The sequence below is a fragment of the Triturus cristatus genome, chromosome 10, assembly GCF_964204655.1.
Source record: "Triturus cristatus chromosome 10, aTriCri1.1, whole genome shotgun sequence".
Taxonomy (NCBI): Eukaryota; Metazoa; Chordata; class Amphibia; order Caudata; family Salamandridae; genus Triturus; species Triturus cristatus.
In genome coordinates, this window is record NC_140593.1 from 846,382,491 (window position 1) to 846,404,463 (window position 21,973).

A 21,973-nucleotide genomic window follows, 5' to 3' on the forward strand; every position below is an offset into this window, starting at 1 on the left:
GACAGCAGGAACAGGCCTTAGAAGCAGAAAGCAGCAAGATCCTGACCTGGAAACTGGTTTCCCTGGAGTCCGGCGTCGAGTAGCCTAAGACCTGGAGCCCGAGGTGGAGAAGCGGCGCTGACTGAAGAAGCAGACGTCGTACCCGGAGCCGCCTGAGGTCGTGAGAAGGCGCCGACGGAGGTCGTGAGGAATACCAAAGGTCGAGGAGGAAGTTAACCGAGGTCGAGTGAGCGGCGTCATCGGAGGAGTGAAGTCCGCCCTCCGGAGTCGTCGGAGACCGAGGTGAAGTGTACCGGAGGTCGGGAGTGAGGATCGCACTCCGGAGTCGCCCGGAACCTGAGAGAAGGAGCACCGGAGGTCGGGGGTGAGGATCGCACCCCGGAGTCGCCGGAAGTCGACATCGAGGCCAGGCCGGCCGACGTCATCGAAGCCGAGAGCGCCATCGGACCGGAGCCGCCCGAAGTCGACATCGAGTAGAGACTGCCCGACGCCGTCGAATCGGAGGTCGAGATCGAACCGAGGCCGCCGACATCGGACCGGAACCGCCTACCGGCGTCGTCTAGAACTGACATTGTGCCGAGGCCGCCGAGACCGAACCGGAACCGCCCCACGGCATCGACACGACTCCAGCGGCGTCGGAACATCAGAAAAAGGGCAGTAAGTGGAGTAGAGGGCGCCTAAGGCCCTGTGGAGACCTGAGAGACTGCTCTAAGGGGCTAGGGAGGTGCTGGAACCAACCTGACTGTGCCAGGGGTGAATTGGGACTAACCTAGAGAGGTTGTGTGGAGAGAGAAAGCCAGGGCACTGGTATTCCCCCCTTGATCTACCTCAGTTTAGGCCTCAGCCTTGTCCCAGCCAGGGAGTAGAACCCCTCAAGCCTTCCACAACCCTACAAGCTGTGCCTGGGCCAAATCAGCCCTTAGGAATTGAAAAGTGATCTGATTACATGAGTGCTGCTGTATACTTTTAATTATTTATTGGGGGCACTGTATTTATTGTGTTAACCTATTTATTGCTTCACTATATTTATTGGTCTACAGGACTTGTTGGTGTACAATATTTATTGGTTCAGTATTTATTGCCTCAGAATATTTAATTGCCTGTATTACCTGCACTTATATTTATGTTCTTTATATTTATGATCACCCCTATTTATTGAATCTCCAGACAGTATTTATTTGACCTGCTCTATTTAAAATTTGTATATTGTGATTGACCTATTTATTTTCCCAATCAGCAACTAAGAGAAAAAGATAAAGAAAGATATTTTCATAATTTTTACGGTGTAGAGTCGTTTTTGGAACGGATGCACGCATGGTTATTGTATGGGTATATTGTATGCTTAGCACGGTGCCTGTTTCCTGACCACTCGAGCCAAGCTACCACAGTGTGTTCGGGGAGTCCACCACCACCCTGCGGAGTGGGAGTGGGCTGTTTCCAACAAACACCTTGAGAGAAAACATGACTTTGTGTGGCTCACATAGAGAGAGAGCAGCCAAATAGCACTGCTTTGTTTCTGAAAGACGCATCAGAAATTGTTCAAATTGCTGACAGGGGAATCAGGCTTGTTGGTCTAGGGGTATGATTCTCGCTTCGGGTGCGAGAGGTCCCGGGTTCAAATCCCGGACGAGCCCATGTTGTGGAATTATTTTTAGGCTGCTTATTATATAGGACCATTTCTTCTTTTCAATGCTATAAGACGCCGTGTATGGTGAGAAAGTTCCTTTCCCTGCACGCTGTTTCCCACTTTTGGCGTATAGAATTTCAGTGCCGGACTTCTTTGCAACTGCTTTTCTGGGGTGGACCATCAGTGTAGGAACATTAAATTCAAAGTGTTTTTCTAGCGTGATTTCAGGTATGGTTTTAAAATCGCCTTTTGGAATAAAAGTGGTCCTCGTTCCTTTCTTCCAAAGAAAGTGATCGGGTAAGGAGGGTCCAACGTTGAGCTTCATGGACATTGGCCCTTGGTCTGTGCTTTCCAGCCCACTACATGCCAAGAAGATTGCTGCAAGAGTATCTGTTTCTGTGGTGTAGTGGTTATCACGTTCGCTTTACACGCGAAAGGTCCCTGGTTTGAGACCGGGCAGAAACAGCAGCTTATTGCTTGCATTTACTCTCTCAACTTATAGGAAAGCTGAGATAATGGAAGCTGTCTATCCCTCACCAGCGTGACGTACTGTGCTCCAGGGGCTTCAGTGACAGCTCAAAAAGAGAAGTGACGATAGTTTGCGCCATTCGTTTGCACGTCCTTTTGTACTGAAGGGTGGGCCTACTTGATGAAAGCAAGGCATGAGAGCAGAAATTGTTTTATTGTCCTCACCGAGAGCATACACCTAGAGCAAACAAAATGTCTGAAGGATGGAGGTATTTTCATTTCTTGTTCGATGACGGCCATGGAAAAGACAGCAACCATATTGCAGAAGAGAGCAGCATGTGCAGTTGCTTGCTTTGGGTGAATCATTCACCAACTCGCTGCCAATAACCCCCGGAGCCGGTGCAAAAGGTGACTCTTGTGTGCCTCGGCTCGTTGGTCTAGGGGTATGATTCTCGCTTAGGGTGCGAGAGGTCCCGGGTTCAAATCCCGGACGAGCCCTTTTTTAGAGGTAAACATACGAATCCTACTCAAAACTGACAATGCCTGACTATTTCTCATTACACTCGGCGCATTGTTGCACAAATTATTTTGAACCTCAGAAGAAAAACGGATATCCATGCTTTTTCTGCCTTCATGCTTAGTCTGTGTGTGTCCCAGGTGATGCTTTCCCAAGCTGTACTTGCTGGCATTTAGGCATCAGATATTTGTCTGTCGATGCCTGCATAAGTAAATTTTTAATACGTCTAATTGCAAGCATGTTGGCTGATATCTCTGCAGTTTTTACACTTGCTCCTCGCTTTCTGAGTGGCTGCTGATACAGCAGAATAGAAGTAGAGAGAATCCTTGAGAGGAACCTTGCTCTAACAGTAAAACACAGCAAGTTAGTTTCTGTAGTGTAGTGGTCATCACGTTTGCCTAACACGCGAAAGGTCCCCGGTTCGAGACCGGGCAGAAACACTGTGCATGAGCTGCTTTTATGTGCACCCTCTAAAACCTTATTATCTCAATGCAAGCTTAAGAAGAGGCGGTCCATGAACCCAGCGAGCCGTGGGAAACTTCCTTTACTTTTCCAAGACGAAACAAAGTAATCCGCATCCACCAGTGGTCTCTCTTGTGCCTAGCTTTTTTTTTTATCATGCCATGTTGTATTGTGGGGCCTTTACACCTGTGACATTGCTGCGAACGCTGTAAGTGCAAACATTGGCAAGTGCAGACAGAAGAGTCAGACCTGTACATAGCCAGGGCTGTCAGGATGGCCGAGTGGTCTAAGGCGCCAGACTCAAGAGAGCTTGATCTTCAGTGCAACTGAGACTTCTGGTCTCCTCATGGAGGCGTGGGTTCAAATCCCACTTCTGACAGGTCTCTTTTACACCCTTAAATCGTCCTGTTTTTTGCAGTGCATTCCCCACACACCACAATCTTTGCACGGACCTGTAACATATGACGAGAAATCCACCAACGATCAGGCTGGGCCCTCAATCACAATTCCATGTATTCCTGGAAGGGACACCTCAGGCACACCTTCCGTTAAATTTGCACTCCATCACACTAACTGCTGTGCTGGTTTCTCATTAAGCAGTTGATCCCATCTTTGTTGTGAGGCTCTCCTGCCACCTTTTGGGCGGAGAAGGCACTGTCCCTGCAACAACACAGGCAGACATGTTCAACAGGGCTTCCTGGTTATGTGGGAGGAGCAGATTGTCATTGGTCCCCCCTTGCGAATTTTAATTTACATAAGGAAGACAGAGAGGTAGCTGGGAGTAGGCAGTACACACGGACATTGAACTCTATCTTGTGATTTGCAGCCAATTCTAGATTGAGGCAGGAGGAAAGGAGGTGACTTGCCCAACAATGGCCATTCTGGGAATTCAGCCACCCTGGGTCTCCCCGGTGAGTGTTTCAGTCCTGGGAGCCACTCATATAAATCTTGCCTGATCGAGCCTGATTGAGCGCTGAGTGAGCATGTTTGAATCCAAGAATCAAACGCTTCTTTCTTAGAAGCAAGAATTGGCAGGCCCTCCCTTGCTTCTGGGGTGGAAGTTTATGGGGCAAGGGTCCAGGACTTGCAGAGAAGTACAAGTGCCAGAAAGTGCCTGCAGTTCTCATCAGTGCCTTTTTTCTGCTCACTGGCAGCTAGGATATCGGCTGATCCCTTCCTTGCAAGAGTGAAAAAAACAACACATTGAGAGAAAACATGACTTTGTGTGGCTCACATAGAGAGAGAGCAGCCAAATAGCACTGCTTTGTTTCTGAAAGACGCATCAGAAATTGTTCAAATTGCTGACAGGGAAATCAGGCTCGTTGGTCTAGGGGTATGATTCTCGCTTCGGGTGCGAGAGGTCCCGGGTTCAAATCCCGGACGAGCCCATGTTGTGGAATTATTTTTAGGCTGCTTATTATGTAGGACCATTTCTTCTTTTCAATGCTATAAGACGCCGTGTATGGTGAAAAAGTTCCTTTCCCTGCACGCTGTTTCCCAGTTTTGGCGTATAGAATTTCAGTGCCGGACTTCTTTGCAACTGCTTTTCTGGGGTGGACCATCAGTGTAGGAACATTAAATTCAAAGTGTTTTTCTAGCGTGATTTCAGGTATGGTTTTAAAATCGCCTTTTGGAATAAAAGTGGTCCTCGTTCCTTTCTTCCAAAGAAAGAGATCGGGTAAGGAGGGTCCAACGTTGAGCTTCATGGACATTGGCCCTTGGTCTGTGCTTTCCAGCCCACTACATGCCAAGAAGATTGCTGCAAGAGTATCTGTTTCTGTGGTGTAGTGGTTATCACGTTCGCTTTACACGCGAAAGGTCCCTGGTTCGAGACCGGGCAGAAACAGCAGCTTTCTGTTTTTCACACAGTTTGCATTTACTCTCTCAACTTATAGGAAAGCTGAGATAATGGAAGCTGTCTATCCCTCACCAGCGTGACGTACTGTGCTCCAGGGGCATCAGTGACAGCTCATAAAGAGAAGTGACGATAGTTTGCGCCATTCGTTTGCACGTCCTTTTGTACTGAAGGGTGGGCCTACTTGATGAAAGCAAGGCATGAGAGCAGAAATTGTTTTATTGTCCTCACCGAGAGCATACACCTAGAGCAAACAAAATGTCTGAAGGATGGAGGTATTTTCATTTCTTGTTCGATGACGGCCATGGAAAAGACAGCAACCATATTGCAGAAGAGAGCAGCATGTGCAGTTGCTTGCTTTGGGTGAATCATTCACCAACTCGCTGCCAATAACCCCCGGAGCCGGTGCAAAAGGTGACTCTTGTGTGCCTCGGCTCGTTGGTCTAGGGGTAGGATTCTCTCTTAGGGTGCGAGAGGTCCCGGGTTCAAATCCCGGACGAGCCCTTTTTTAGAGGTAAACATACGAATCCTACTCAAAACTGACAATGCCTGACTATTTCTCATTACACTCGGCGCATTGTTGCACAAATTATTTTGAACCTCAGAAGAAAAACGGATATCCATGCTTTTTCTGCCTTCATGCTTAGTCTGTGTGTGTCCCAGGTGATGCTTTCCCAAGCTGTACTTGCTGGCATTTAGGCATCAGATATTTGTCTGTCGATGCCTGCATAAGTAAATTTTTAATACGTCTAATTGCAAGCATGTTGGCTGATATCTCTGCAGTTTTCACACTTGCTCCTCGCTTTCTGAGTGGATGCTGATACAGCAGAAGAAGTAGAGAGAATCCTTGAGAGGAACCTTGCTCTAACAGTAAAACACAGCAAGTTAGTTTCTGTAGTGTAGTGGTCATCACGTTCGCCTAACACGCGAAAGGTCCCCAGTTCGAGACCGGGCAGAAACACTGTGCATGAGCTGCTTTTATGTGCACCCTCTAAAACCTTATTATCTCAATGCAAGCTTAAGAAGAGGCGGTCCATGAACCCAGCGAGCTGTGGGAAACTTCCTTTACTTTTCCAAGACGAAACAAAGTAATCCGCATCCATCAGTGGTCGCTCTTGTGCCTAGCTTTTTTTTTTATCATGCCATCGTGTATTGTGGGGCCTTTACACCTGTGACATTGCTGCGAACGCTGTAAGTGCAAACATTGGGAAGTGCAGACAGAAGAGTCAGACCTGTACATAGCCAGGGCTGTCAGGATGGCCGAGTGGTCTAAGGCGCCAGACTCAAGAGAGCTTGATCTTCAGTGCAACTGAGACTTCTGGTCTCCTCATGGAGGCGTGGGTTCAAATCCCACTTCTGACAGGTCTCTTTTACACCCTTAAATCATCCTGTTTTTTGCAGTGCATTCCCCACACACCACAATCTTTGCACGGACCTGTAACATATGACGAGAAATCCACCAACGATCAGGCTGGGCCCTCAATCACAATTCCATGTATTCCTGGAAGGGACACCTCAGGCACACCTTCCGTTAAATTTGCACTCCATCACACTAACTGCTGTGCTGGTTTCTCATTAAGCAGTTGATCCCATCTTTGTTGTGAGGCTCTCCTGCCACCTTTTGGGCGGAGAAGGCACTGTCCCTGCAACAACACAGGCAGACATGTTCAACAGGGCTTCCTGGTTATGTGGGAGGAGCAGATTGTCATTGGTCCCCCCTTGCGAATTTTAATTTACATAAGGAAGACAGAGAGGTAGCTGGGAGTAGGCAGTACACACGGACATTGAACTCTATCTTGTGATTTGCAGCCAATTCTAGATTGAGGCAGGAGGAAAGGAGGTGACTTGCCCAACAATGGCCATTCTGGGAATTCAGCCACCCTGGGTCTCCCAGGTGAGTGTTTCAGTCCTGCGAGCCACTCATATAAATCTCGCCTGATCGAGCCTGATCGAGCATGTTTGAATCCAAGAATCAAACACCTCTTTCTTAGGAGCAAGAATTGGCAGGCCCTCCCTTGCTTCTGGGGTGGAAGTTAATGGGGCAAGGGTCCAGGACTTGCAGAGAAGTACAAGTGCCAGAAAGTGCCTGCAGTTCTCATCAGTGCCTTTTTTCTGCTCACTGGCAGCTAGGATATCGGCTGATCCCTTCCTTGCAAGAGTGAAAAAAACAACACCTTGAGAGAAAACATGACTTTGTGTGGCTCACATAGAGAGAGAGCAGCCAAATAGCACTGCTTTGTTTCTGAAAGACGCATCAGAAATTGTTCAAATTGCTGACAGGGGAATCAGGCTCGTTGGTCTAGGGGTATGATTCTCGCTTCGGGTGCGAGAGGTCCCGGGTTCAAATCCCGGACGAGCCCATGTTGTGGAATTATTTTTAGGCTGCTTATTATATAGGACCATTTCTTCTTTTCAATGCTATAAGACGCCGTGTATGGTGAGAAAGTTCCTTTCCCTGCACGCTGTTTCCCACTTTTGGCGTATAGAATTTCAGTGCCGGACTTCTTTGCAACTGCTTTTCTGGGGTGGACCATCAGTGTAGGAACATTAAATTCAAAGTGTTTTTCTAGCGTGATTTCAGGTATGGTTTTAAAATCGCCTTTTGGAATAAAAGTGGTCCTCGTTCCTTTCTTCCAAAGAAAGAGATCGGGTAAGGAGGGTCCAACGTTGAGCTTCATGGACATTGGCCCTTGGTCTGTGCTTTCCAGCCCACTACATGCCAAGAAGATTGCTGCAAGTGTATCTGTTTCTGTGGTGTAGTGGTTATCACGTTCGCTTTACACGCGAAAGGTCCCTGGTTCGAGACCGGGCAGAAACAGCAGCTTATTGCTTGCATTTACTCTCTCAACTTATAGGAAAGCTGAGATAATGGAAGCTGTCTATCCCTCACCAGCGTGACGTACTGTGCTCCAGGGGCTTCAGTGACAGCTCAAAAAGAGAAGTGACGATAGTTTGCGCCATTCGTTTACACGTCCTTTTGTACTGAAGGGTGGGCCTACTTGATGAAAGCAAGGCATGAGAGGAGAAATTGTTTTATTGTCCTCACCGAGAGCATACACCTAGAGCAAACAAAATGTCTGAAGGATGGAGGTATTTTCATTTCTTGTTCGATGACGGCCATGGAAAAGACAGCAACCATATTGCAGAAGAGAGCAGCATGTGCAGTTGCTTGCTTTGGGTGAATCATTCACCAACTCGCTGCCAATAACCCCCGGAGCCGGTGCAAAAGGTGACTCTTGTGTGCCTCGGCTCGTTGGTCTAGGGGTATGATTCTCGCTTAGGGTGCGAGAGGTCCCGGGTTCAAATCCCGGACGAGCCCTTTTTTAGAGGTAAACATACGAATCCTACTCAAAACTGACAATGCCTGACTATTTCTCATTACACTCGGCGCATTGTTGCACAAATTATTTTGAACCTCAGAAGAAAAACGGATATCCATGCTTTTTCTGCCTTCATGCTTAGTCTGTGTGTGTCCCAGGTGATGCTTTCCCAAGCTGTACTTGCTGGCATTTAGGCATCAGATATTTGTCTGTCGATGCCTGCATAAGTAAATTTTTAATACGTCTAATTGCAAGCATGTTGGCTGATATCTCTGCAGTTTTCACACTTGCTCCTCGCTTTCTGAGTGGCTGCTGATACAGCAGAATAGAAGTAGAGAGAATCCTTGAGAGGAACCTTGCTCTAACAGTAAAACACAGCAAGTTAGTTTCTGTAGTGTAGTGGTCATCACGTTCGCCTAACACGCGAAAGGTCCCCGGTTCGAGACCGGGCAGAAACACTGTGCATGAGCTGCTTTTATGTGCACCCTCTAAAACCTTATTATCTCAATGCAAGCTTAAGAAGAGGCGGTCCATGAACCCAGCGAGCCGTGGGAAACTTCCTTTACTTTTCCAAGACGAAACAAAGTAATCCGCATCCATCAGTGGTCGCTCTTGTGCCTAGCTTTTTTTTTTATCATGCCATGTTGTATTGTGGGGCCTTTACACCTGTGACATTGCTGCGAACGCTGTAAGTGCAAACATTGGCAAGTGCAGACAGAAGAGTCAGACCTGTACATAGCCAGGGCTGTCAGGATGGCCGAGTGGTCTAAGGCGCCAGACTCAAGAGAGCTTGATCTTCAGTGCAACTGAGACTTCTGGTCTCCTCATGGAGGCGTGGGTTCAAATCCCACTTCTGACAGGTCTCTTTTACACCCTTAAATAGTCCTGTTTTTTGCAGTGCATTCCCCACACACCACAATCTTTGCACGGACCTGTAACATATGACGAGAAATCCACCAACGATCAGGCTGGGCCCTCAATCACAATTCCATGTATTCCTGGAAGGGACACCTCAGGCACACCTTCCGTTAAATTTGCACTCCATCACACTAACTGCTGTGCTGGTTTCTCATTAAGCAGTTGATCCCATCTTTGTTGTGAGGCTCTCCTGCCACCTTTTGGGCGGAGAAGGCACTGTCCCTGCAACAACACAGGCAGACATGTTCAACAGGGCTTCCTGGTTATGTGGGAGGAGCAGATTGTCATTGGTCCCCCCTTGCGAATTTTAATTTACATAAGGAAGACAGAGAGGTAGCTGGGAGTAGGCAGTACACACGGACATTGAACTCTATCTTGTGATTTGCAGCCAATTCTAGATTGAGGCAGGAGGAAAGGAGGTGACTTGCCCAACAATGGCCATTCTGGGAATTCAGCCACCCTGGGTCTCCCAGGTGAGTGTTTCAGTCCTGGGAGCCACTCATATAAATCTTGCCTGATCGAGCCTGATTGAGCGCTGAGTGAGCATGTTTGAATCCAAGAATCAAACGCTTCTTTCTTAGAAGCAAGAATTGGCAGGCCCTCCCTTGCTTCTGGGGTGGAAGTTTATGGGGCAAGGGTCCAGGACTTGCAGAGAAGTACAAGTGCCAGAAAGTGCCTGCAGTTCTCATCAGTGCCTTTTTTCTGCTCACTGGCAGCTAGGATATCGGCTGATCCCTTCCTTGCAAGAGTGAAAAAAACAACACATTGAGAGAAAACATGACTTTGTGTGGCTCACATAGAGAGAGAGCAGCCAAATAGCACTGCTTTGTTTCTGAAAGACGCATCAGAAATTGTTCAAATTGCTGACAGGGAAATCAGGCTCGTTGGTCTAGGGGTATGATTCTCGCTTCGGGTGCGAGAGGTCCCGGGTTCAAATCCCGGACGAGCCCATGTTGTGGAATTATTTTTAGGCTGCTTATTATGTAGGACCATTTCTTCTTTTCAATGCTATAAGACGCCGTGTATGGTGAAAAAGTTCCTTTCCCTGCACGCTGTTTCCCAGTTTTGGCGTATAGAATTTCAGTGCCGGACTTCTTTGCAACTGCTTTTCTGGGGTGGACCATCAGTGTAGGAACATTAAATTCAAAGTGTTTTTCTAGCGTGATTTCAGGTATGGTTTTAAAATCGCCTTTTGGAATAAAAGTGGTCCTCGTTCCTTTCTTCCAAAGAAAGAGATCGGGTAAGGAGGGTCCAACGTTGAGCTTCATGGACATTGGCCCTTGGTCTGTGCTTTCCAGCCCACTACATGCCAAGAAGATTGCTGCAAGAGTATCTGTTTCTGTGGTGTAGTGGTTATCACGTTCGCTTTACACGCGAAAGGTCCCTGGTTCGAGACCGGGCAGAAACAGCAGCTTTCTGTTTTTCACACAGTTTGCATTTACTCTCTCAACTTATAGGAAAGCTGAGATAATGGAAGCTGTCTATCCCTCACCAGCGTGACGTACTGTGCTCCAGGGGCATCAGTGACAGCTCAAAAAGAGAAGTGACGATAGTTTGCGCCATTCGTTTGCACGTCCTTTTGTACTGAAGGGTGGGCCTACTTGATGAAAGCAAGGCATGAGAGCAGAAATTGTTTTATTGTCCTCACCGAGAGCATACACCTAGAGCAAACAAAATGTCTGAAGGATGGAGGTATTTTCATTTCTTGTTCGATGACGGCCATGGAAAAGACAGCAACCATATTGCAGAAGAGAGCAGCATGTGCAGTTGCTTGCTTTGGGTGAATCATTCACCAACTCGCTGCCAATAACCCCCGGAGCCGGTGCAAAAGGTGACTCTTGTGTGCCTCGGCTCGTTGGTCTAGGGGTAGGATTCTCTCTTAGGGTGCGAGAGGTCCCGGGTTCAAATCCCGGACGAGCCCTTTTTTAGAGGTAAACATACGAATCCTACTCAAAACTGACAATGCCTGACTATTTCTCATTACACTCGGCGCATTGTTGCACAAATTATTTTGAACCTCAGAAGAAAAACGGATATCCATGCTTTTTCTGCCTTCATGCTTAGTCTGTGTGTGTCCCAGGTGATGCTTTCCCAAGCTGTACTTGCTGGCATTTAGGCATCAGATATTTGTCTGTCGATGCCTGCATAAGTAAATTTTTAATACGTCTAATTGCAAGCATGTTGGCTGATATCTCTGCAGTTTTCACACTTGCTCCTCGCTTTCTGAGTGGATGCTGATACAGCAGAAGAAGTAGAGAGAATCCTTGAGAGGAACCTTGCTCTAACAGTAAAACACAGCAAGTTAGTTTCTGTAGTGTAGTGGTCATCACGTTCGCCTAACACGCGAAAGGTCCCCAGTTCGAGACCGGGCAGAAACACTGTGCATGAGCTGCTTTTATGTGCACCCTCTAAAACCTTATTATCTCAATGCAAGCTTAAGAAGAGGCGGTCCATGAACCCAGCGAGCTGTGGGAAACTTCCTTTACTTTTCCAAGACGAAACAAAGTAATCCGCATCCATCAGTGGTCGCTCTTGTGCCTAGCTTTTTTTTTTATCATGCCATCGTGTATTGTGGGGCCTTTACACCTGTGACATTGCTGCGAACGCTGTAAGTGCAAACATTGGGAAGTGCAGACAGAAGAGTCAGACCTGTACATAGCCAGGGCTGTCAGGATGGCCGAGTGGTCTAAGGCGCCAGACTCAAGAGAGCTTGATCTTCAGTGCAACTGAGACTTCTGGTCTCCTCATGGAGGCGTGGGTTCAAATCCCACTTCTGACAGGTCTCTTTTACACCCTTAAATCGTCCTGTTTTTTGCAGTGCATTCCCCACACACCACAATCTTTGCACGGACCTGTAACATATGACGAGAAATCCACCAACGATCAGGCTGGGCCCTCAATCACAATTCCATGTATTCCTGGAAGGGACACCTCAGGCACACCTTCCGTTAAATTTGCACTCCATCACACTAACTGCTGTGCTGGTTTCTCATTAAGCAGTTGATCCCATCTTTGTTGTGAGGCTCTCCTGCCACCTTTTGGGCGGAGAAGGCACTGTCCCTGCAACAACACAGGCAGACATGTTCAACAGGGCTTCCTGGTTATGTGGGAGGAGCAGATTGTCATTGGTCCCCCCTTGCGAATTTTAATTTACATAAGGAAGACAGAGAGGTAGCTGGGAGTAGGCAGTACACACGGACATTGAACTCTATCTTGTGATTTGCAGCCAATTCTAGATTGAGGCAGGAGGAAAGGAGGTGACTTGCCCAACAATGGCCATTCTGGGAATTCAGCCACCCTGGGTCTCCCAGGTGAGTGTTTCAGTCCTGCGAGCCACTCATATAAATCTCGCCTGATCGAGCCTGATCGAGCATGTTTGAATCCAAGAATCAAACACCTCTTTCTTAGGAGCAAGAATTGGCAGGCCCTCCCTTGCTTCTGGGGTGGAAGTTAATGGGGCAAGGGTCCAGGACTTGCAGAGAAGTACAAGTGCCAGAAAGTGCCTGCAGTTCTCATCAGTGCCTTTTTTCTGCTCACTGGCAGCTAGGATATCGGCTGATCCCTTCCTTGCAAGAGTGAAAAAAACAACACCTTGAGAGAAAACATGACTTTGTGTGGCTCACATAGAGAGAGAGCAGCCAAATAGCACTGCTTTGTTTCTGAAAGACGCATCAGAAATTGTTCAAATTGCTGACAGGGGAATCAGGCTCGTTGGTCTAGGGGTATGATTCTCGCTTCGGGTGCGAGAGGTCCCGGGTTCAAATCCCGGACGAGCCCATGTTGTGGAATTATTTTTAGGCTGCTTATTATATAGGACCATTTCTTCTTTTCAATGCTATAAGACGCCGTGTATGGTGAGAAAGTTCCTTTCCCTGCACGCTGTTTCCCACTTTTGGCGTATAGAATTTCAGTGCCGGACTTCTTTGCAACTGCTTTTCTGGGGTGGACCATCAGTGTAGGAACATTAAATTCAAAGTGTTTTTCTAGCGTGATTTCAGGTATGGTTTTAAAATCGCCTTTTGGAATAAAAGTGGTCCTCGTTCCTTTCTTCCAAAGAAAGAGATCGGGTAAGGAGGGTCCAACGTTGAGCTTCATGGACATTGGCCCTTGGTCTGTGCTTTCCAGCCCACTACATGCCAAGAAGATTGCTGCAAGTGTATCTGTTTCTGTGGTGTAGTGGTTATCACGTTCGCTTTACACGCGAAAGGTCCCTGGTTCGAGACCGGGCAGAAACAGCAGCTTATTGCTTGCATTTACTCTCTCAACTTATAGGAAAGCTGAGATAATGGAAGCTGTCTATCCCTCACCAGCGTGACGTACTGTGCTCCAGGGGCTTCAGTGACAGCTCAAAAAGAGAAGTGACGATAGTTTGCGCCATTCGTTTACACGTCCTTTTGTACTGAAGGGTGGGCCTACTTGATGAAAGCAAGGCATGAGAGGAGAAATTGTTTTATTGTCCTCACCGAGAGCATACACCTAGAGCAAACAAAATGTCTGAAGGATGGAGGTATTTTCATTTCTTGTTCGATGACGGCCATGGAAAAGACAGCAACCATATTGCAGAAGAGAGCAGCATGTGCAGTTGCTTGCTTTGGGTGAATCATTCACCAACTCGCTGCCAATAACCCCCGGAGCCGGTGCAAAAGGTGACTCTTGTGTGCCTCGGCTCGTTGGTCTAGGGGTATGATTCTCGCTTAGGGTGCGAGAGGTCCCGGGTTCAAATCCCGGACGAGCCCTTTTTTAGAGGTAAACATACGAATCCTACTCAAAACTGACAATGCCTGACTATTTCTCATTACACTCGGCGCATTGTTGCACAAATTATTTTGAACCTCAGAAGAAAAACGGATATCCATGCTTTTTCTGCCTTCATGCTTAGTCTGTGTGTGTCCCAGGTGATGCTTTCCCAAGCTGTACTTGCTGGCATTTAGGCATCAGATATTTGTCTGTCGATGCCTGCATAAGTAAATTTTTAATACGTCTAATTGCAAGCATGTTGGCTGATATCTCTGCAGTTTTCACACTTGCTCCTCGCTTTCTGAGTGGCTGCTGATACAGCAGAATAGAAGTAGAGAGAATCCTTGAGAGGAACCTTGCTCTAACAGTAAAACACAGCAAGTTAGTTTCTGTAGTGTAGTGGTCATCACGTTCGCCTAACACGCGAAAGGTCCCCGGTTCGAGACCGGGCAGAAACACTGTGCATGAGCTGCTTTTATGTGCACCCTCTAAAACCTTATTATCTCAATGCAAGCTTAAGAAGAGGCGGTCCATGAACCCAGCGAGCCGTGGGAAACTTCCTTTACTTTTCCAAGACGAAACAAAGTAATCCGCATCCATCAGTGGTCGCTCTTGTGCCTAGCTTTTTTTTTTATCATGCCATGTTGTATTGTGGGGCCTTTACACCTGTGACATTGCTGCGAACGCTGTAAGTGCAAACATTGGCAAGTGCAGACAGAAGAGTCAGACCTGTACATAGCCAGGGCTGTCAGGATGGCCGAGTGGTCTAAGGCGCCAGACTCAAGAGAGCTTGATCTTCAGTGCAACTGAGACTTCTGGTCTCCTCATGGAGGCGTGGGTTCAAATCCCACTTCTGACAGGTCTCTTTTACACCCTTAAATAGTCCTGTTTTTTGCAGTGCATTCCCCACACACCACAATCTTTGCACGGACCTGTAACATATGACGAGAAATCCACCAACGATCAGGCTGGGCCCTCAATCACAATTCCATGTATTCCTGGAAGGGACACCTCAGGCACACCTTCCGTTAAATTTGCACTCCATCACACTAACTGCTGTGCTGGTTTCTCATTAAGCAGTTGATCCCATCTTTGTTGTGAGGCTCTCCTGCCACCTTTTGGGCGGAGAAGGCACTGTCCCTGCAACAACACAGGCAGACATGTTCAACAGGGCTTCCTGGTTATGTGGGAGGAGCAGATTGTCATTGGTCCCCCCTTGCGAATTTTAATTTACATAAGGAAGACAGAGAGGTAGCTGGGAGTAGGCAGTACACACGGACATTGAACTCTATCTTGTGATTTGCAGCCAATTCTAGATTGAGGCAGGAGGAAAGGAGGTGACTTGCCCAACAATGGCCATTCTGGGAATTCAGCCACCCTGGGTCTCCCAGGTGAGTGTTTCAGTCCTGGGAGCCACTCATATAAATCTTGCCTGATCGAGCCTGATTGAGCGCTGAGTGAGCATGTTTGAATCCAAGAATCAAACGCTTCTTTCTTAGAAGCAAGAATTGGCAGGCCCTCCCTTGCTTCTGGGGTGGAAGTTTATGGGGCAAGGGTCCAGGACTTGCAGAGAAGTACAAGTGCCAGAAAGTGCCTGCAGTTCTCATCAGTGCCTTTTTTCTGCTCACTGGCAGCTAGGATATCGGCTGATCCCTTCCTTGCAAGAGTGAAAAAAACAACACATTGAGAGAAAACATGACTTTGTGTGGCTCACATAGAGAGAGAGCAGCCAAATAGCACTGCTTTGTTTCTGAAAGACGCATCAGAAATTGTTCAAATTGCTGACAGGGGAATCAGGCTCGTTGGTCTAGGGGTATGATTCTCGCTTCGGGTGCGAGAGGTCCCGGGTTCAAATCCCGGACGAGCCCATGTTGTGGAATTATTTTTAGGCTGCTTATTATGTAGGACCATTTCTTCTTTTCAATGCTATAAGACGCCGTGTATGGTGAAAAAGTTCCTTTCCCTGCACGCTGTTTCCCAGTTTTGGCGTATAGAATTTCAGTGCCGGACTTCTTTGCAACTGCTTTTCTGGGGTGGACCATCAGTGTAGGAACATTAAATTCAAAGTGTTTTTCTAGCGTGATTTCAGGTATGGTTTTAAAATCGCCTTTTGGAATAAAAGTGGTCCTCGTTCCTTTCTTCCAAAGAAAGAGATCGGGTAAGGAGGGTCCAACGTTGAGCTTCATGGACATTGGCCCTTGGACTGTGCTTTCCAGCCCACTACATGCCAAGAAGATTGCTGCAAGAGTATCTGTTTCTGTGGTGTAGTGGTTATCACGTTCGCTTTACACGCGAAAGGTCCCTGGTTCGAGACCGGGCAGAAACAGCAGCTTTCTGTTTTTCACACAGTTTGCATTTACTCTCTCAACTTATAGGAAAGCTGAGATAATGGAAGCTGTCTATCCCTCACCAGCGTTACGTACTGTGCTCCAGGGGCATCAGTGACAGCTCAAAAAGAGAAGTGACGATAGTTTGCGCCATTCGTTTGCACGTCCTTTTGTACTGAAAGGTGGGCCTACTTGATGAAAGCAAGGCATGAGAGCAGAAATTGTTTTATTGTCCTCACCGAGAGCATACACCTAGAGCAAACAAAATGTCTGAAGGATGGAGGTATTTTCATTTCTTGTTCGATGACGGCCATGGAAAAGACAGCAACCATATTGCAGAAGAGAGCAGCATGTGCAGTTGCTTGCTTTGGGTGAATCATTCACCAACTCGCTGCCAATAACCCCCGGAGCCGGTGCAAAAGGTGACTCTTGTGTGCCTCGGCTCGTTGGTCTAGGGGTAGGATTCTCGCTTGGGGTGCGAGAGGTCCCGGGTTCAAATCCCGGACGAGCCCTTTTTTAGAGGTAAACATACGAATCCTACTCAAAACTGACAATGCCTGACTATTTCTCATTACACTCGGCGCATTGTTGCACAAATTATTTTGAACCTCAGAAGAAAAACGGATATCCATGCTTTTTCTGCCTTCATGCTTAGTCTGTGTGTGTCCCAGGTGATGCTTTCCCAAGCTGTACTTGCTGGCATTTAGGCATCAGATATTTGTCTGTCGATGCCTGCATAAGTAAATTTTTAATACGTCTAATTGCAAGCATGTTGGCTGATATCTCTGCAGTTTTCACACTTGCTCCTCGCTTTCTGAGTGGCTGCTGATACAGCAGAAGAAGTAGAGAGAATCCTTGAGAGGAACCTTGCTCTAACAGTAAAACACAGCAAGTTAGTTTCTGTAGTGTAGTGGTCATCACGTTCGCCTAACACGCGAAAGGTCCCCAGTTCGAGACCGGGCAGAAACACTGTGCATGAGCTGCGTTTATGTGCACCCTCTAAAACCTTATTATCTCAATGCAAGCTTAAGAAGAGGCGGTCCATGAACCCAGCGAGCTGTGGGAAACTTCCTTTACTTTTCCAAGATGAAACAAAGTAATCCGCATCCATCAGTGGTCGCTCTTGTGCCTAGCTTTTTTTTTTATCATGCCATCGTGTATTGTGGGGCCTTTACACCTGTGACATTGCTGCGAACGCTGTAAGTGCAAACATTGGCAAGTGCAGACAGAAGAGTCAGACCTGTACATAGCCAGGGCTGTCAGGATGGCCGAGTGGTCTAAGGCGCCAGACTCAAGAGAGCTTGATCTTCAGTGCAACTGAGACTTCTGGTCTCCTCATGGAGGCGTGGGTTCAAATCCCACTTCTGACAGGTCTCTTTTACACCCTTAAATCGTCCTGTTTTTTGCAGTGCATTCCCCACACACCACAATCTTTGCACGGACCTGTAACATATGACGAGAAATCCACCAACGATCAGGCTGGGCCCTCAATCACAATTCCATGTATTCCTGGAAGGGACACCTCAGGCACACCTTCCGTTAAATTTGCACTCCATCACACTAACTGCTGTGCTGGTTTCTCATTAAGCAGTTGATCCCATCTTTGTTGTGAGGCTCTCCTGCCACCTTTTGGGCGGAGAAGGCACTGTCCCTGCAACAACACAGGCAGACATGTTCAACAGGGCTTCCTGGTTATGTGGGAGGAGCAGATTGTCATTGGTCCCCCCTTGCGAATTTTAATTTACATAAGGAAGACAGAGAGGTAGCTGGGAGTAGGCAGTACACACGGACATTGAACTCTATCTTGTGATTTGCAGCCAATTCTAGATTGAGGCAGGAGGAAAGGAGGTGACTTGCCCAACAATGGCCATTCTGGGAATTCAGCCACCCTGGGTCTCCCAGGTGAGTGTTTCAGTCCTGCGAGCCACTCATATAAATCTCGCCTGATCGAGCCTGATCGAGCGTGTTTGAATCCAAGAATCAAACACCTCTTTCTTAGGAGCAAGAATTGGCAGGCCCTCCCTTGCTTCTGGGGTGGAAGTTAATGGGGCAAGGGTCCAGGACTTGCAGAGAAGTACAAGTGCCAGAAAGTGCCTGCAGTTCTCATCAGTGCCTTTTTTCTGCTCACTGGCAGCTAGGATATCGGCTGATCCCTTCCTTGCAAGAGTGAAAAAAACAACACCTTGAGAGAAAACATGACTTTGTGTGGCTCACATAGAGAGAGAGCAGCCAAATAGCACTGCTTTGTTTCTGAAAGACGCATCAGAAATTGTTCAAATTGCTGACAGGGGAATCAGGCTCGTTGGTCTAGGGGTATGATTCTCGCTTCGGGTGCGAGAGGTCCCGGGTTCAAATCCCGGACGAGCCCATGTTGTGGAATTATTTTTAGGCTGCTTATTATGTAGGACCATTTCTTCTTTTCAATGCTATAAGACGCCGTGTATGGTGAAAAAGTTCCTTTCCCTGCACGCTGTTTCCCAGTTTTGGCTTATAGAATTTCAGTGCCGGACTTCTTTGCAACTGCTTTTCTGGGGTGGACCATCAGTGTAGGAACATTAAATTCAAAGTGTTTTTCTAGCGTGATTTCAGGTATGGTTTTAAAATCGCCTTTTGGAATAAAAGTGGTCCTCGTTCCTTTCTTCCAAAGAAAGAGATCGGGTAAGGAGGGTCCAACGTTGAGCTTCATGGACATTGGCCCTTGGTCTGTGCTTTCCAGCCCACTACATGCCAAGAAGATTGCTGCAAGAGTATCTGTTTCTGTGGTGTAGTGGTTATCACGTTCGCTTTACACGCGAAAGGTCCCTGGTTCGAGACCGGGCAGAAACAGCAGCTTATTGTTTGCATTTACTCTCTCAACTTATAGGAAAGCTGAGATAATGGAAGCTGTCTATCCCTCACCAGCGTGACGTACTGTGCTCCAGGGGCATCAGTGACAGCTCAAAAAGAGAAGTGACGATAGTTTGCGCCATTCGTTTGCACGTCCTTTTGTACTGAAGGGTGGGCCTACTAGATGAAAGCAAGGCATGAGAGCAGAAATTGTTTTATTGTCCTCACCGAGAGCATACACCTAGAGCAAACAAAATGTCTGAAGGATGGAGGTATTTTCATTTCTTGTTCGATGACGGCCATGGAAAAGACAGCAACCATATTGCAGAAGAGAGCAGCATGTGCAGTTGCTTGCTTTGGGTGAATCATTCACCAACTCGCTGCCAATAACCCCCGGAGCCGGTGCAAAAGGTGACTCTTGTGTTCCTCGGCTCGTTGGTCTAGGGGTATGATTCTCGCTTAGGGTGCGAGAGGTCCTGGGTTCAAATCCCGGACGAGCCCTTTTTTAGAGGTAAACATACGAATCCTACTCAAAACTGACAATGCCTGACTATTTCTCATTACACTCGGCGCATTGTTGCACAAATTATTTTGAACCTCAGAAGAAAAACGGATATCCATGCTTTTTCTGCCTTCATGCTTAGTCTGTGTGTGTCCCAGGTGATGCTTTCCCAAGCTGTACTTGCTGGCATTTAGGCATCAGATATTTGTCTGTCGATGCCTGCATAAGTAAATTTTTAATACGTCTAATTGCAAGCATGTTGGCTGATATCTCTGCAGTTTTCACACTTGCTCCTCGATTTCTGAGTGGCTGCTGATACAGCAGAATAGAAGTAGAGAGAATCCTTGAGAGGAACCTTGCTCTAACAGTAAAACACAGCAAGTTAGTTTCTGTAGTGTAGTGGTCATCACGTTCGCCTAACACGCGAAAGGTCCCCGGTTCGAGACCGGGCAGAAACACTGTGCATGAGCTGCTTTTATGTGCTCCCTCTAAAACCTTATTATCTCAATGCAAGCTTAAGAAGAGGCGGTCCATGAACCCAGCGAGCTGTGGGAAACTTCCTTTACTTTTCCAAGACGAAACAAAGTAATCCGCATCCATCAGTGGTCGCTCTTGTGCCTAGCTTTTTTTTTTATCATGCCATCGTGTATTGTGGGGCCTTTACACCTGTCACATTGCTGCGAACGCTGTAAGTGCAAACATTGGCAAGTGCAGACAGAAGAGTCAGACCTGTACATAGCCAGGGCTGTCAGGATGGCCGAGTGGTCTAAGGCGCCAGACTCAAGAGAGCTTGATCTTCAGTGCAACTGAGACTTCTGGTCTCCTCATGGAGGCGTGGGTTCAAATCCCACTTCTGACAGGTCTCTTTTACACCCTTAAATCGTCCTGTTTTTTGCAGTGCATTCCCCACACACCACAATCTTTGCACGGACCTGTAACATATGACGAGAAATCCACCAACGATCAGGCTGGGCCCTCAATCACAATTCCATGTATTCCTGGAAGGGACACCTCAGGCACACCTTCCGTTAAATTTGCACTCCATCACACTAACTGCTGTGCTGGTTTCTCATTAAGCAGTTGATCCCATCTTTGTTGTGAGGCTCTCCTGCCACCTTTTGGGCGGAGAAGGCACTGTCCCTGCAACAACACAGGCAGACATGTTCAACAGGGCTTCCTGGTTATGTGGGAGGAGCAGATTGTCATTGGTCCCCCCTTGCTAATTTTAATTTACATAAGGAAGACAGAGAGGTAGCTGGGAGTAGGCAGTACACACGGACATTGAACTCTATCTTGTGATTTGCAGCCAATTCTAGATTGAGGCAGGAGGAAAGGAGGTGACTTGCCCAACAATGGCCATTCTGGGAATTCAGCCACCCTGGGTCTCCCAGGTGAGTGTTTCAGTCCTGCGAGCCACTCATATAAATCTCGCCTGATCGAGCCTGATCGAGCGTGTTTGAATCCAAGAATCAAACACCTCTTTCTTAGGAGCAAGAATTGGCAGGCCCTCCCTTGCTTCTGGGGTGGAAGTTAATGGGGCAAGGGTCCAGGACTTGCAGAGAAGTACAAGTGCCAGAAAGTGCCTGCAGTTCTCATCAGTGCCTTTTTTCTGCTCACTGGCAGCTAGGATATCGGCTGATCCCTTCCTTGCAAGAGTGAAAAAAGCAACACCTTGAGAGAAAACATGACTTTGTGTGGCTCACATAGAGAGAGAGCAGCCAAATAGCACTGCTTTGTTTCTGAAAGACGCATCAGAAATTGTTCAAATTGCTGACAGGGGAATCAGGCTCGTTGGTCTAGGGGTATGATTCTCGCTTCGGGTGCGAGAGGTCCCGGGTTCAAATCCCGGACGAGCCCATTTTGTGGAATTATTTTTAGGCTGCTTATTATGTAGGACCATTTCTTCTTTTCAATGCTATAAGACGCCGTGTATGGTGAAAAAGTTCCTTTCCCTGCACGCTGTTTCCCAGTTTTGGCGTATGGAATTTCAGTGCCGGACTTCTTTGCAACTGCTTTTCTGGGGTGGACCATCAGTGTAGGAACATTAAATTCAAAGTGTTTTTCTAGCGTGATTTCAGGTATGGTTTTAAAATCGCCTTTTGGAATAAAAGTGGTCCTCGTTCCTTTCTTCCAAAGAAAGAGATCGGGTAAGGAGGGTCCAACGTTGAGCTTCATGGACATTGGCCCTTGGTCTGTGCTTTCCAGCCCACTACATGCCAAGAAGATTGCTGCAAGAGTATCTGTTTCTGTGGTGTAGTGGTTATCACGTTCGCTTTACACGCGAAAGGTTCCTTGTTCCAGACCGGGCAGAAACTGCAGCTTATTGTTTGCATTTACTCTCTCAACTTATAGGAAAGCTGAGATAATGGAAGCTGTCTATCCCTCACCAGCGTGACGTACTGTGCTCCAGGGGC

At 47.4% G+C, this 21,973-nt stretch overlaps 31 non-coding genes across 31 annotated transcripts; all 31 read left to right on the forward strand.

Moving 5' to 3' along the window:
- Window positions 1-1,562: 1,562 nt before the first annotated feature.
- Window positions 1,563-1,634, forward strand: TRNAP-CGG (transfer RNA proline (anticodon CGG)). The gene has a single exon. It is a non-coding gene; the product is annotated as a tRNA-Pro (tRNA).
- A 385-nt stretch (window positions 1,635-2,019) lies between these two features.
- Window positions 2,020-2,092, forward strand: TRNAV-UAC (transfer RNA valine (anticodon UAC)). The gene has a single exon. It is a non-coding gene; the product is annotated as a tRNA-Val (tRNA).
- Window positions 2,093-2,521: 429 nt separating this feature from the next.
- Window positions 2,522-2,593, forward strand: TRNAP-AGG (transfer RNA proline (anticodon AGG)). The gene has a single exon. It is a non-coding gene; the product is annotated as a tRNA-Pro (tRNA).
- Window positions 2,594-2,979: 386 nt separating this feature from the next.
- On the forward strand, window positions 2,980-3,052 carry TRNAV-AAC (transfer RNA valine (anticodon AAC)). The gene has a single exon. It is a non-coding gene; the product is annotated as a tRNA-Val (tRNA).
- A 289-nt stretch (window positions 3,053-3,341) lies between these two features.
- Window positions 3,342-3,453, forward strand: TRNAL-CAA (transfer RNA leucine (anticodon CAA)). Its single transcript has 2 exons — window positions 3,342-3,379; window positions 3,408-3,453. It is a non-coding gene; the product is annotated as a tRNA-Leu (tRNA).
- A 937-nt stretch (window positions 3,454-4,390) lies between these two features.
- On the forward strand, window positions 4,391-4,462 carry TRNAP-CGG (transfer RNA proline (anticodon CGG)). Its single transcript has one exon. It is a non-coding gene; the product is annotated as a tRNA-Pro (tRNA).
- A 385-nt stretch (window positions 4,463-4,847) lies between these two features.
- TRNAV-UAC (transfer RNA valine (anticodon UAC)) lies at window positions 4,848-4,920 on the forward strand. Its single transcript has one exon. It is a non-coding gene; the product is annotated as a tRNA-Val (tRNA).
- A 1,259-nt stretch (window positions 4,921-6,179) lies between these two features.
- Window positions 6,180-6,291, forward strand: TRNAL-CAA (transfer RNA leucine (anticodon CAA)). Its single transcript has 2 exons — window positions 6,180-6,217; window positions 6,246-6,291. It is a non-coding gene; the product is annotated as a tRNA-Leu (tRNA).
- A 926-nt stretch (window positions 6,292-7,217) lies between these two features.
- TRNAP-CGG (transfer RNA proline (anticodon CGG)) lies at window positions 7,218-7,289 on the forward strand. The gene has a single exon. It is a non-coding gene; the product is annotated as a tRNA-Pro (tRNA).
- Window positions 7,290-7,674: 385 nt separating this feature from the next.
- TRNAV-UAC (transfer RNA valine (anticodon UAC)) lies at window positions 7,675-7,747 on the forward strand. Its single transcript has one exon. It is a non-coding gene; the product is annotated as a tRNA-Val (tRNA).
- Window positions 7,748-8,176: 429 nt separating this feature from the next.
- On the forward strand, window positions 8,177-8,248 carry TRNAP-AGG (transfer RNA proline (anticodon AGG)). Its single transcript has one exon. It is a non-coding gene; the product is annotated as a tRNA-Pro (tRNA).
- Window positions 8,249-8,634: 386 nt separating this feature from the next.
- On the forward strand, window positions 8,635-8,707 carry TRNAV-AAC (transfer RNA valine (anticodon AAC)). Its single transcript has one exon. It is a non-coding gene; the product is annotated as a tRNA-Val (tRNA).
- Window positions 8,708-8,996: 289 nt separating this feature from the next.
- TRNAL-CAA (transfer RNA leucine (anticodon CAA)) lies at window positions 8,997-9,108 on the forward strand. The gene is made up of 2 exons: window positions 8,997-9,034; window positions 9,063-9,108. It is a non-coding gene; the product is annotated as a tRNA-Leu (tRNA).
- Window positions 9,109-10,045: 937 nt separating this feature from the next.
- TRNAP-CGG (transfer RNA proline (anticodon CGG)) lies at window positions 10,046-10,117 on the forward strand. Its single transcript has one exon. It is a non-coding gene; the product is annotated as a tRNA-Pro (tRNA).
- A 385-nt stretch (window positions 10,118-10,502) lies between these two features.
- Window positions 10,503-10,575, forward strand: TRNAV-UAC (transfer RNA valine (anticodon UAC)). Its single transcript has one exon. It is a non-coding gene; the product is annotated as a tRNA-Val (tRNA).
- A 1,259-nt stretch (window positions 10,576-11,834) lies between these two features.
- Window positions 11,835-11,946, forward strand: TRNAL-CAA (transfer RNA leucine (anticodon CAA)). Its single transcript has 2 exons — window positions 11,835-11,872; window positions 11,901-11,946. It is a non-coding gene; the product is annotated as a tRNA-Leu (tRNA).
- A 926-nt stretch (window positions 11,947-12,872) lies between these two features.
- On the forward strand, window positions 12,873-12,944 carry TRNAP-CGG (transfer RNA proline (anticodon CGG)). Its single transcript has one exon. It is a non-coding gene; the product is annotated as a tRNA-Pro (tRNA).
- Window positions 12,945-13,329: 385 nt separating this feature from the next.
- TRNAV-UAC (transfer RNA valine (anticodon UAC)) lies at window positions 13,330-13,402 on the forward strand. Its single transcript has one exon. It is a non-coding gene; the product is annotated as a tRNA-Val (tRNA).
- Window positions 13,403-13,831: 429 nt separating this feature from the next.
- TRNAP-AGG (transfer RNA proline (anticodon AGG)) lies at window positions 13,832-13,903 on the forward strand. Its single transcript has one exon. It is a non-coding gene; the product is annotated as a tRNA-Pro (tRNA).
- Window positions 13,904-14,289: 386 nt separating this feature from the next.
- Window positions 14,290-14,362, forward strand: TRNAV-AAC (transfer RNA valine (anticodon AAC)). Its single transcript has one exon. It is a non-coding gene; the product is annotated as a tRNA-Val (tRNA).
- A 289-nt stretch (window positions 14,363-14,651) lies between these two features.
- Window positions 14,652-14,763, forward strand: TRNAL-CAA (transfer RNA leucine (anticodon CAA)). The gene is made up of 2 exons: window positions 14,652-14,689; window positions 14,718-14,763. It is a non-coding gene; the product is annotated as a tRNA-Leu (tRNA).
- Window positions 14,764-15,700: 937 nt separating this feature from the next.
- TRNAP-CGG (transfer RNA proline (anticodon CGG)) lies at window positions 15,701-15,772 on the forward strand. Its single transcript has one exon. It is a non-coding gene; the product is annotated as a tRNA-Pro (tRNA).
- A 385-nt stretch (window positions 15,773-16,157) lies between these two features.
- Window positions 16,158-16,230, forward strand: TRNAV-UAC (transfer RNA valine (anticodon UAC)). The gene has a single exon. It is a non-coding gene; the product is annotated as a tRNA-Val (tRNA).
- Window positions 16,231-16,671: 441 nt separating this feature from the next.
- TRNAP-GGG (transfer RNA proline (anticodon GGG)) lies at window positions 16,672-16,743 on the forward strand. The gene has a single exon. It is a non-coding gene; the product is annotated as a tRNA-Pro (tRNA).
- Window positions 16,744-17,489: 746 nt separating this feature from the next.
- TRNAL-CAA (transfer RNA leucine (anticodon CAA)) lies at window positions 17,490-17,601 on the forward strand. The gene is made up of 2 exons: window positions 17,490-17,527; window positions 17,556-17,601. It is a non-coding gene; the product is annotated as a tRNA-Leu (tRNA).
- Window positions 17,602-18,527: 926 nt separating this feature from the next.
- TRNAP-CGG (transfer RNA proline (anticodon CGG)) lies at window positions 18,528-18,599 on the forward strand. Its single transcript has one exon. It is a non-coding gene; the product is annotated as a tRNA-Pro (tRNA).
- Window positions 18,600-18,984: 385 nt separating this feature from the next.
- Window positions 18,985-19,057, forward strand: TRNAV-UAC (transfer RNA valine (anticodon UAC)). Its single transcript has one exon. It is a non-coding gene; the product is annotated as a tRNA-Val (tRNA).
- Window positions 19,058-19,486: 429 nt separating this feature from the next.
- TRNAP-AGG (transfer RNA proline (anticodon AGG)) lies at window positions 19,487-19,558 on the forward strand. The gene has a single exon. It is a non-coding gene; the product is annotated as a tRNA-Pro (tRNA).
- A 386-nt stretch (window positions 19,559-19,944) lies between these two features.
- Window positions 19,945-20,017, forward strand: TRNAV-AAC (transfer RNA valine (anticodon AAC)). The gene has a single exon. It is a non-coding gene; the product is annotated as a tRNA-Val (tRNA).
- Window positions 20,018-20,306: 289 nt separating this feature from the next.
- Window positions 20,307-20,418, forward strand: TRNAL-CAA (transfer RNA leucine (anticodon CAA)). Its single transcript has 2 exons — window positions 20,307-20,344; window positions 20,373-20,418. It is a non-coding gene; the product is annotated as a tRNA-Leu (tRNA).
- A 926-nt stretch (window positions 20,419-21,344) lies between these two features.
- On the forward strand, window positions 21,345-21,416 carry TRNAP-CGG (transfer RNA proline (anticodon CGG)). The gene has a single exon. It is a non-coding gene; the product is annotated as a tRNA-Pro (tRNA).
- The last annotated feature ends 557 nt before the right edge of the window (window positions 21,417-21,973 follow it).